Source organism: Anomalospiza imberbis, chromosome 7, assembly GCF_031753505.1.
Source record: "Anomalospiza imberbis isolate Cuckoo-Finch-1a 21T00152 chromosome 7, ASM3175350v1, whole genome shotgun sequence".
Classification (NCBI taxonomy): domain Eukaryota; kingdom Metazoa; phylum Chordata; class Aves; order Passeriformes; family Viduidae; genus Anomalospiza; species Anomalospiza imberbis.
The window spans coordinates 21,156,904-21,169,397 of record NC_089687.1 but is presented as its reverse complement, the minus strand read 5'-3'; the positions used below and the strand labels follow the sequence as shown (position 1 = coordinate 21,169,397).

The window sequence follows — 12,494 nt, the reverse complement described above, 5'->3', positions numbered from 1 at the left end:
GATTTGTGCTTCTGGATTTCTCTTCACTCTCCAAACCTTTCCTGTCAACCCCTTTAAGCAAGAAATCTCTGTCCTTGTTCCTTGTATCTGTTTTGCTGACTGGCAGAAACAGCAATCTCCTCCACCTGCTTTGTCCTTTCCAGTCTGAACACTTTCTAGATTGTCAGCAAAGTGTGCTTTTGTGGAAAAACTCTCTGCCTCTTGGGCAGTGTAATAGTGAGCTACAACAAGGATCAGACTTAGTCACCATTGGAGGATGGCTGCTTCCTTTCTTCCATGCCCAGGGGAAAAAGCAACCAGGAAACACCCATTCTTTGAAGGGCTGCATGTGACAAGTAGAAGGGGGAGGAGTGTGGGCAAGTTGCCCACACATGCAGTGTTCGTGTTCCCACGTCCTGCTCCACTCAGTTTTTCTTGATCAGGGCTGTCCCCAGGCATAAGTTGACGCACCAGACTTGGCCTAGAGGTGAGCAGGAATCACCAGCCAAATTATTTGCACAGCAATCCCAAATGCTGTCCATAGGATGCTGTCCAACGAGGCCTGGTTACAGCCTTTGCCATTGATTTACCATGTGTCCTTCTTGTGTCATTCCCAAGGCAACTTTCCTTCCACCGAGAGGCTACGAGACTGCCAGAGAAAGCTGAAATTCCCTTTACTTGGGGCCATGGACCAAAATTCTGTGTACAAAGTCCAGGACCAAATGAGTTAGATGACAGATGCTACAAATACCAGGGTGTGCAATGCAAAGATATGTGCCACTGCACATGCATGTGGAGATTTCCATGAGGTCTGATACCCTTAAATAGTTGTAAGCTTTAGAGGCCATGTCTTACAACTAAGGCCAGGTGATAAACTTTAGTGCTTCTTAGGAGCAGTGTTGCATTGTCAGCTTTACTACCAAAGGGTTTACACTAGAGGCAGGCTAACTTGTTTTAACAAAGATTAATTCCCATTGGATGCTTGGTTTTTATAAAACAAAATACTTGTCCATGACTGTATGTCACCCTTTATCCATCTTGTCTCTCATTTTGATTCTACTCTAATTATTATTTCTTAGGGTTTCCCTCTCTGTTTCCCTTGCTGTTTCTTTTATTCTTTCATTTTATTCTTTCACAATAAATAGTTTTCCCTGGAAAGGTGGAGCTCAAATAGTTATTTCTGAAAAATTTTGCAGTTTACAGTGAAAGCCCATGTTTACCAATGCTGAACTTGGTAATGGCCTTGCAGGCCTCTCAACAGCACATTCTGATGTTCTGTAGAGAAGGGGAAAGTAAGAATTCATTCTTTTCAAGCATATCACAAGCTTCTCCAGTTCTCCACCTTCTTTTTCCCTTCTTTGGCACTTGAAGCACCTTTCCTGCACAGCCTAGTTGCTGGACCTGGCAGCTCTGTTGAAGGAGTGCAACAGTGTTGCAGGGTGTGATGAGTGAGAAGTTCTTTGGCATGGAAAATCAGGCTGTAACATTACTTTTGTCTCTTTTCTTCATGAATAGGATACACTTGTTCTGGATGAATGCTCTGTTCTGAAAGATCCAGATGGCTCCTGACCTTAATTTAGGACACTTGTGTTAAATAACTACACATTTTTAATTCTTAATAAAATTATTTATTATATTGCCTGTATAGGATTGATTAAATTTTTCTTCTGATGCTGTTCTACTGCTTCAGTTTTGCACATGAGGTATTGTCCTATTTTAACACCTTTCACTTGCTTTAGTTTAATAATTAGATAGTTTATAGTGTCTTTCATATACTTTCTTTTTGGTGATATCAGACTGATTTCTTCATCATCTGAGAAGATAATATTCCTCTCTAAGATGTGTAAAGAGGATCATGGCAGAGGGCCTCTGGCAAATTGTCCTTTTTTTTTTTTTTTTTTTTTTTTTTTTTTTTTTTTTTTTTTTTTTTTCCTATGTTGTCTCATCTGGAAAGTGAGTATATATGTTTTGTAGCTTTTGGTAGAGAAAATTTCCAACCAATTTTTTTCACTTTCAGAAGTGGACGGGTTATTTAATTGTTTGCTTCTAGTATTTTCCAGACTAATTTGCACTGGGCAAGCCCATACCATGATAAGTAGTTTGATTCTCAAGGTAGTACCAGCTGAGCTGGTATGGAGCAGTGAATCCTTAGAGAACCCAGTGAGACTTCAGAACAACGCTGTGGAGGCTGGATAACTATACTGGCTACCTGGGTTGTCCTAGATCTGTAATGAGCTTAGGTAGTGTTAATTCTGTAATCTCTGCATCCCACTCAATTGTATGTTCTAAGCATACTCTCTAGCACCTTACTTTTGTTCTCATTTTTCTTCCTTTGACAATTAGAATAATAAAAAAGATGCAATGTCACATGCATTCAGGGAAAAAAGCCCCAACAATGTAGCCATTTTTAAGCCAGGCCATTTACCAATCCAGATCTATAATGAAAAATAATTTGTAAGTGGAAGTGAGTTGCAGCTCGAACTCAAAGGTGTTGCCATCAGTCAAAATGAAGTAGTTTTGTTTATACAGAACTCTACACCCAAGGACCTCAACGTTAAGACTATTAAAGCACATAACATCCCAGTAAGGGACCTAATAACAGCATATCTGCTACAGAGATCAAAGAGATAAAGCAGAGTTAAGTGACTTGCCCAATAAATAACTGTCTGCTACTGGCAAGAACAGGAAATTAACTAATTGACCCCGTCTTTCAGAATCTGTTTTAATCTTGAGACAATTCTGCTTACTTATCCACAACTATTTCACTCACAGTTTACCTTAACATGTTTTATATAAGCAGCTAGAAAACTTTAATGTGTCTGAATTATGTAGGGTGTTTTCCAATACAAAGAACCTATTAAACATATTCATTTTTCTGTCTGGCTCCTCCAGTTCATAGTCTCATCTCAATGATAAGGCATTATGAAGCCCTATATTATATTTTTCATTTGGAGATTTATAGACTGCAATTTTTTTCTTTTCCTGCCAGCTTATCCACTACACAAGCTAACTTCATACCTCATTTCTGCCATTGATATGGCTATTTTCTACAATGTGAATGAAATACCTGGCGTGATAAATAATGAAGTGCATCTGCAGTTTCATTTTCACATACAATTGACACTTTTCAAAGAATAAAACCATTGCTGCAGTATTTACTAAATGTCCCTATTTTAATTCTGATCTTCTTGAAGAGTATTTCAATAGAGCACGCAATTCAACATAATTTCTCTTCATTTATGACCATGTTATATTATTTCAACATAATCATGCAGTAATAGAATGAGTTATGTTTATGACACACCATTCATATTTGAAAATGTGCATATAGATACCACAATAATTCTAATATTGCATTTCACAACCTTTTCAGTGACAGGAGAATGCACTCTTCTCCTACACTGGGTTACAAATGCTATACAATGTAATCCTGCTGAAATACCTGTCTGCATTTTAGTTTTGCAGTGTTAATCCTGTATTACCAAAAAATTAAAATCAGTTTTAAATCCATATATTTCTGAGTGCTGTTTATTTCCACTTTTTTACCTTGTCTGTTAAGGGACTCTTCATCAGATTAACTTAGTATATTAAAAATAACAAGTACAGTGATTGATATTAGTGTGTGAACTCACCTAACAGTTTAATGTAGTATTTATTTTTCTGCTAGTGTAGAGGTATTTCTACAGGTTGTCTTTGCAAATAGATTGTCTTCATTCTTATTGTTAAGATAGCTTGCTTACAATATTTTGTAGCTCTCTTTCTGGAGAAAGGGAAACCACTTATGTTGGTTAGAAAGGCTGAAGCTGGGAAATAGGCTGTTCTGTCTGCCAAGGTTATCGAACTATCAGGGAAATACACAATGGTCCAAGTCCCTTGCAGTTACTAGACGATATCTCCTGTGCTTCACTGTCTGTAGCTGTAACGATCCTTGTGCTTCAATGGATCTGGTACTTTCACATAGCTGGTTTTTGCACCACTGTGGTAGTAGAATTAGTGAAGTCTCTTTTGAGTAGAACTGTGGAACAAAGAAAGTATTAGAATCCCCAAAACTCATGCACAGCCTCTGAGTAACTCAAGCTCAATCAATGATGAATGGTACCACTTCAATAAGAATCCTGTCAATTCTGATAGAATTTTTGACATCATTTTTATCCATTCTTGATCAAATCTAGACAAGTTTTCTAGAAGAACAAAAGACTTATTTAATGCAGTATAGCTATCACTCATTGTCATAAATGTGAAAAGTTAAATGACTATTTTTCTGGTATAAACTATTAGTTTTATGCCTACATTTCAAGAGGAAGAGAGAGATAATTGCAATTACAGGGATTTTGGCACACTGGTTATTCAGTTTTGAATTGTTGGACATGAACAGGAAATCGTGTGATATACAGATTTATTTTTGCTGCCTTTATGCTAAAGGCAAACTCAAAAATAATAGCTATTATTTCTGTACATCCTTCAGTACTGCCTGGTTGAACTAGGTAAAATTAATTGTAGAGGTTCCTGGACAGGATTTGCTGGAGCAAAAAAGGATTAACCAAAAATAAGTGAAAAGGTAGTGGGCAAAGAGAATAAGTGTCAATGGCAAAGAAATAGGTAACTCCCAGAATCTTCAAGTTTATGGCTTGACAATCCTCCTTGTTATCAGTGAGAAATGATTTGAAGGCCTCATTTAATTTTATGAGGTTTGGAGAACCTTTAGCACCTGTAGAGCAAATGTGGCAGAAAAAGGAAAAAATTCCAGGATGTTTTCTGACTTGAGTGAGACTTTCCACAACTTTGCTTGCACGTCATAATGGTGAAACGTATTCTCCCACTTCTTGTACTGCACAGTTCAGCACTATGAAAAACAGAGAAGATTTCCTTTTTGGCATTGTAGTGGCATCTCTTCTTTAAATGCACGTAAAGGCAAGGCAATAAAGAGAGGTTGTGCCAAACACACAAAAGGAATATTTGTTTTTTTCCAAGGTTTGAAACAATGGAAATCATAAATATATTAAAATCTGTAGAGGTTTTTTTAATTTTGGTCTGTGATAACATCTTCTGATTATTAATCATGAGATTAATATTACAGATTACTATGATGAGTAACATTAGGTATGATTTCAGTCAATTTTATTGTTTGTCTTGATCTGGAAGAGGAGAAGCAATTCAAATTAATACTAAAAAACCCAAAAACATTTAGGCCCTGAAGCAGTTGGTATTGGAGAAGTTTGGGTCAGGTAGATCCCATGGGTTGTCTCTTGTGAGGACTTAAAGTGAAATACCTGCTTGGATACTTCTAGGCTTGAGGCATGGCTTTAACATTTACTGTAACAGCATCTACATTGTTGGTTGTGCTCTCAAAAGCACTTGGAAGAGAAAACAGAGAAATTATGCTCCTTTGAGCTGTTAAAGGTAATTAATTTAATTTATGATCTTATTATTCCTTATACTAATGCCTGTTCTTCCATTTACTTTCATTCTCTAATCCAGCAATGCCTTGACTATAGAAATTAGTAAAGTTTTAATAGTTTTCAGTTGATGCTATTTATTTAAGATGACCATATTGTAGTGTTTGCCTCCACTTTTGTTATTTGCTTTGGATGTTTAGTGCTGTAAGAACCCAACTTTGAATTAGTCTGCAGCATTCACTGGAAGACTGAATACCTGATATTTCAGAGAAAGGAAGTCACGGGATATGTGTCTTTGCCCTGGACTGCAGAGTGGGAGAATAAATTTTAAAAAGGCCTCCATAAAAGCCATTGATTCCTTTAAAGTTGGAGGTAGACTGTGGGAGCTTTAACTTGTGCACCAGCTCTGAGGTGTCCAGTTCCTCTCCTGCTATCTGCCAGCGGAGATTCTTTTACGAGGAAACTTCTCTGGGAAATTTCAGCATAAAAGGAATGCATGGAAAAACTAATACAACCTTAGAATCTTGTAAGGTTTCAATTGCTTCCCCGTTGCTACCTGTGGATATTTCCTTTATGGTCTTTCTTCATGGTCCTTAGAGAGTTCCTACCTGATGTGGACAGAGTCACAAGATGTGAAGGTCACTCATACTTGTCTTTTGAAAAAGGAAGACCTATGTACAAAAGGAGAATCTCCACAAGGGTACAAATGAAATGTTTCCATTCTTGCCAAAATAAACAAGTAAAATCTTCTAGAGAAATGTTCTCTGGTCACTTACAGAGATGCTTATGCATTCTTGTATGCACAAATAGTGACCAATACATCTGAGGAAAAAGCTATTACTGGAGTTTAAATGCACAGACCTAGACATATGGGCTCAGAAGAAAGTGTGGGTTCCTAAGAGTTCCATCTTATTTTGCAGTTTCATTTGGCAGTACAAAACAGAGTTGTTAGAGACAAAAAAGAAAACCTGAAGAAAATTTAACTTAGACATTGGGACATTAAAAACACCAAAAAAAATGGTTAATGTTGACTTCTTCCTGCAGTTCAGGAAAAAAAAAATTAACATATAAGTTCTACTTAAAGCTTTGCTTTAGAAAGCATCCCTGGTGTGCTGAAAGGTTCAAAGGACTGCTAGGTAATAACTAGTGCAGCCAAGACGCAAAATTACTGCATGGTGAGCAAAAGAAGCATGCAATGGTTGCAGAGCCTCGGGATGGGAAATACATTTTCGGACTTTGCTCCTGATTTTCTATAACCGTTTGTTGTCAAATCAAGCAATGTATTTCCAGTCTGGTTTGGAGGGAATACATGGTCTATTTGCTTACTGCAGTATAGTATTTTGTTGTTATTGTTTTGCTATAGTTTTGGTTATGGCAAATATTTTGGAGCTGGCTGAATGAAAGGACAAAAAGAGATGTTGCTGTTCCTTTTTCCCCAGAAGCCAAACAGTCTACTAATGTGTGCTTTTGGACTTGTTGCCTTTTTGCTTGAAAGGCTTTGAAGTATATTATGTCCAGGAACTCCAAATCACCATTGTGTACTCTGTTAGATTTCCAAAAGCATGGGAGAGATAGGAGATGGATCAAGGAAGATGCCCTTTGTCCTTGCAATTTTTTCACTTTAAAATACATGTATGTGTCTGCAGGGAAATTAGCTAAGAGGGGCTATGAGTTTAGAGTAAATACTTTAGGATGCTTGGATCCAAATGTTAATATTCTGCGTACAGCTGTCTAATAAATCTAGACCAGGAGAGACTATAGTCTAATGGACTATGTTAGGCATGTGCATTGAAATGAATATTTTTGTATTTCTACTAGATTGTTAAAGTGAAGAGGAGAAGACAAGCATTCCAACTCTATGAATTTATATTCTTTTTTTTTTTCCTAAAATAGCTAAGGGATTTACAGATTTTTCTGACCTAAAATTATACTTTTTCTATTGTCAATTATAATCCAACAGCCAGATTTGCAGTCCTATGCTATTGCAGTAAAAAATTTAGTATCTCTAAGTAATTTTTTTTACTGACCCAAATGTTTATTCCTGGAATCCTTTTGGATTCTCAGTGAAGCCAAATTCAACAGACATAATTTAATTATATATGTATTAAATATATATCTGATTCTTCTTTTTCTTCAGGATTCATTCAGATAAAGAGAATGGCTTTCTTGTATATTGAGAAAATTTTATTGAGCTAATTTGCAGCCTAGAAAACAATGATCCAAGAAGTTAACTATCTGTCATTGCTAATCCCACGCAATACGATATGTAACAGAAGAGAAGCCAGAACATTACTCTGAAAGTTGTAAGTAAAGCTCTGCTAGAGCACTCATGTGGTGGTGATAATAAAATAGAGCTTTCAAGGGTTCTGTGGAAAGTTAGAGGTGACAAGCTGAACTAATAAAACCATCTATCCCATAGGTAAGTGAGTAAGCAGAATGATTTTTCAGCCCAGTATCAGCTTAATACATAGGCCAGAAGAGGAGGGATAGTGTAGAACATAAACCTGCATTTTGTGGTAGAGAAGAGGAGATTGTTGCTGGCTTATTGGCTGACCTGCAGTTAGACAGAGTTAGCCCTTGTCTTGGAGGTGACTGCTGGAATTTTTTCCTACATGGAAGATATTCCAAATCTGCAAATATAATTTGGTGAGAGGAGGCCAAATTTGGACCTGTCAAATTTGACACATCCCTTAAAATATTCCAAATGATAGTAATGGTGTGTAAGAGAGTTGTAACAAAGGAGAGATTTTCAGCTCTCTTAACAGAGAGCTATATAATCACACTTTCTTGTAGAAGCATTCAGTGTGAAGATCTGTCAATAGAAATCTCAAACTGTGAATATACAATTGCACTTTATTATCCCTTTGTTATTTTGTAACTACATAGGTATGACAGACAGAAACTGATGTTAAAAGAAATCCACAATTGTCAGTGTGTCACATGCATGAATCCCACTGCTGGAAGTTTTTCAGTAAATCAGCATCGTTGGGTAGGTACACCAAATGCCTTATTTAAACAAAATGTTTTTGCTCACAGTAACACTCAAGCTCTTAATTTAAGGAGAATGAACATCCTAAGGTTTTGTTACTGTAGTGCAGAGCAGACAGATGCTGCTCTGTCTTGCACTGAGCAAACAGGGAACTAAACAGTTATAAGTACCAGATAAAAGGTGCTGAGGGGACAGAGTATGTAGGGAAAGCTTCAGTTAGACCCATAAGCAAATAAGTGCTGTATTGTAAAACAGTAATCATGTGTAAGACACTCTAGTGTCTTACATGATTACATGTGTCTTACACCCTAGTGTCAAAAGTCCTTTGAGTCTCTAAGGGGAGCAGTGAATGAGTACACAGAGGTCTCCAAACCTTCACACACCAGCAAAATTATTTGTTTTCCTTTGTGTCTTAAGGAGTTATGGTGCTACTGTTCTTGGGAGGGCCTGGAAACCAGCCACACACAAAACAGAGATAGATGGAAGCATCTGGTGAACTTCAGAGCTCTGTCTTTCATGAAAGATGAAGAGATGGGAGCAAAACTCTGCCTGAGGGGTCCTTTTATTTTAAAGAATTAACTTCATTTTAAAGTGTTAAAATTGATTAGTAAATTCTTTGTTTGGAGTTTTGGGGAGGATGTGTTGGCTGTGTATTGTCTTCCAGCTCAAATGAGCTGTTTGTGGCAGTTGTATAGCATTTTTTTCTTGCCTTGTGCCAAACCTTGGTTGCCACTGCCTGTACCTGTGCTCAGGATCAGGGGTTTCCATTTTTAAGGTGGTTAGAGTTTGAATTCCAAAGATTGGAAAAATGTGTTTGTTAGGATGTGCAAGTAACAATTACTTCAGCAGTCACACTTTTATGAAAGCTTGTGCCTGTGCTATATTTAATAAATGCATAGACTATTAAAGCAAACAACAATTCAGTTCCCTTAATCCCATTTCTGACAGACCCACGTGCAAATCCTCTGAGAGAGCCATGCACCTGTGACTGAGCTGATGGAGCAGCAAAGCAGAGAGGGGGCCTGAGATCAGCTCCCTAAACAACCAGACCTCAGTGAGTGACAGCTTGTTTGTGTCCTGAGTGATGTGCAGGAGCTGGTTCGGAATCTCACAATGGAACCGCTGCTCTGTGACAGTGACCGTAATGTACTTCAATTCAGTCCCCCAACAGGAGCAACAAAGGCCAAAAAATCCACCACAAGTATGCTTAACTTCAAAAAGAACAACTCTGTGAAAACAGGGAAGCCCACTAAAAGGAAGCTAAAATGGGCCACTAAAAGAATTAAAGTCTTCCAGGCAGTAAGAAGATCTCTGAAATAGGGGACACAGCAACAGAGCATGCCCCATCCTTTGGGAAAGACTTCAGAAAGGGTGAAAAGAGCCTGGCATGGCTAATAAGCAATGGAAACAAGCATTCAGAAAGCCAAAGCTGTGTCTAAACTAAGTTAGAAGGACTGCATACTAAAGAATAAAAATAAAACTCTAATCAAAGTAGCCAAAAGAATTTCAGGGCTAACCAGTTTCAGGGATCAGAATTTTCCCTAAACATTTTTTGATCACTTTAGCAGAAACAGATGATGACCAGCACATAAAATGTCAAAATGGTTATGCATTTTTGTACTGATATTTGCTGTAAGTCAGTGGGGCTAATCCCACATAGAAACTTTTTTTTTTAATTTTAAGGAGAGAAGGAGATATCAGCATAGGTCTGAGGAAGGATTAACAGTACCAAAAGGGAGATCTATGCTATTTAAAAATACATGAGAAGTTTGGTGACAGTGTGATGTTCTTCCAAGTAGTAATAATGAGGATCAGTTGTGAAAAATTGCTAAAGTGATTGGGTAATAAGATTACTCAGATGAAATTGAGAGTAGATAAATGTAAAGTACATGTACACTGGGGAGAAAAGCCTTTTTCATCCAGAAGATGATGGGCCTGAACTGATGATTACCACTTAAAAGTGAGATGTGGAGGCTATGATAAATAGTTCCATGAAAAGATCATCTCAGTGCTGGGCAGCAGTTAAAAAAAAAATCAATAGTTAGAAGTTATTAGAGAACAGAGAGCAAACAGAAAGCATAATTATCCCACTGTATAAAGCCATTATGCACCAGGACGTTGAAAATCAGGTGCAGTTCTAGACATGTCATTGCAAAAATGAAGTTTTAGAACTGGAAAAAGTTCAGAGAAGGGCAGCAAAGATGACTTAACCAACAGCTTCTGTGCAGAATCTGGGAGGCCTGATGGCATTGAAAGGAGGCAGTGGGAGCATCTGTGATCAGAGGTCTACAAAACCACAACTGCTAGCAAGAAGGCAAGAAGGTATGTGCAGACTCACTGCTGTCTCTTAGACTGCAAGAACATGTGAAACGAATGGGAGAGAGAAGTTTAAAACAAGAGGAACTTCATGCAGTGGATAAAGGACCTTTGCAACTCCTTTCCAAAGGCTTTAATGAATACAGGTTTTCATGCAATCAAGGGGAGACCAGAGTTTATAACTGGAAGTGTGCTACCTTATTTGTGTAGATAAAGCACAACCCAGTCAGAAAAGCTTCCCAGCTGAAAACATTCAGAAACTATGTGAGTATTAGGGGGAAATATCATATGTTCTTGTCTTGGTTTTTTTCTCATCAGGTGGCTGCTGCTGACCACCTCCTAATCTGATTGAATCCTTTCTCTGGCCCAGTATGGCTTCTCATGTGTGTGTGATCAAAGGTAATTACAGATGCAAACTTTACACGTCCAGACAGTTGTAACATATCTTGCTAAATTAAATCATGTGGTTTTTGAGATCAAAATGAGTATCAAAGTATCAAAATGAGATTATTGTCTTAATACTAAAGTAATACCATGGCACTTTATAATGAGTGCCTTGCACTATTTTCCTACAAGGTAGCTCCTAATAATGAGATTCAGTGTTGGCTGTGAGAGCTGAGACAGTGGTGTCTTGGCTGTGGGGACAATGTTTAAGTGGGCAGGTTCTGTTGATGTTTCAACCATTCATTCATTGCCTTGAACAAGAAATTTAGGTTCACTTCTTTTCACCTGTAAACTTCACCTGAAATTCGGAGATCTGATTAAATAAAAAGGAAGGAGTCCTTTTATCTCCAATGGCTGGCCTTGTGCCTGGCTACCATTTTGCACTGTTAGTCTACTTTTATGCTTATATTTCACTGGTCACTCAGAAATATGTTTAGCATGTTTTTTTGCCTTACACTGAGTTATTTCCTAAGCAGCGACTTTTATTTGTGTAGTTTTTAATACCTGAAAATACAGAGATTTTTTTTAAAGCGTTTAATCATTTATTCATTTTTTGAAACCATCTTTCCAGTTTCTGAGGTGTTCACTGTATTGTATTTGAACTTGTGAACAATTAATTTTTTTTAATAGATAGACTTGAGAAACACATCTCAATTAGCTTCTCATGCTGCTTTTTCTAACTGTTAAGAATCATTGTTCTGATACAGCCTATATTAGTATATTTTGTAATTAGGTTAATTATTAATGTTCTATGATATGATTTTATTTGAAAATGTTGACTGATCCAAAGTGTAATTTCTAAAAAAGCATATGAGACTTAGAAATTTCTGTTTAGCTGTGTTTTTTAAGCCTTCTGATTTACAGGAATCATATTTTTCATTCACACAGGAATGAACACTCTTAAAATTAGGGATTCTGTGTTTTTCACAGTCCTATCTGAGCCACACCAATGGGAAAAAACCAATCTCAGGTAGTTTTTTGAGTTCTTTTGTTTTTAGGTGACTGTTAAAAATACCATAAAGATGTTAATAATAGAATTATAGTTGAATCGATCCAAGATAGGGGGATCAATATGTCACTCTCCTTAAGAAATTTAACAACTCTATAATTCCTTTATGATTGATACTCCACTAAGGTGCTATCTAACATATTTTTATTTTTTTAGAAACAACATTCATACTCTGAACTATCCCAATTTGATTAATCATACGCAGATAATTAGTCATTCTGAAAAGAAAATGGCTGCAAAGGAGCATGCTGCCCTGAAGTCAGGCACATTTGGCAGGCTTCATACTAACTTGGTAGTAATTATGATCTCCATCGAGTGAAACAGGCAGTGAATAAGATATTTAACGCTGTGTGCTTTGGCT

General features: G+C 37.2%; 1 long non-coding RNA gene across 1 annotated transcript; it reads left to right on the top strand.

Moving 5' to 3' along the window:
* Positions 1 to 7,539: 7,539 nt before the first annotated feature.
* On the top strand, positions 7,540 to 10,950 carry LOC137477611 (uncharacterized). Its single transcript, XR_011001092.1, has 3 exons — positions 7,540 to 7,678; positions 8,262 to 8,364; positions 9,313 to 10,950. It is a non-coding gene; the product is annotated as an uncharacterized lncRNA (long non-coding RNA).
* Positions 10,951 to 12,494: the final 1,544 nt, after the last annotated feature.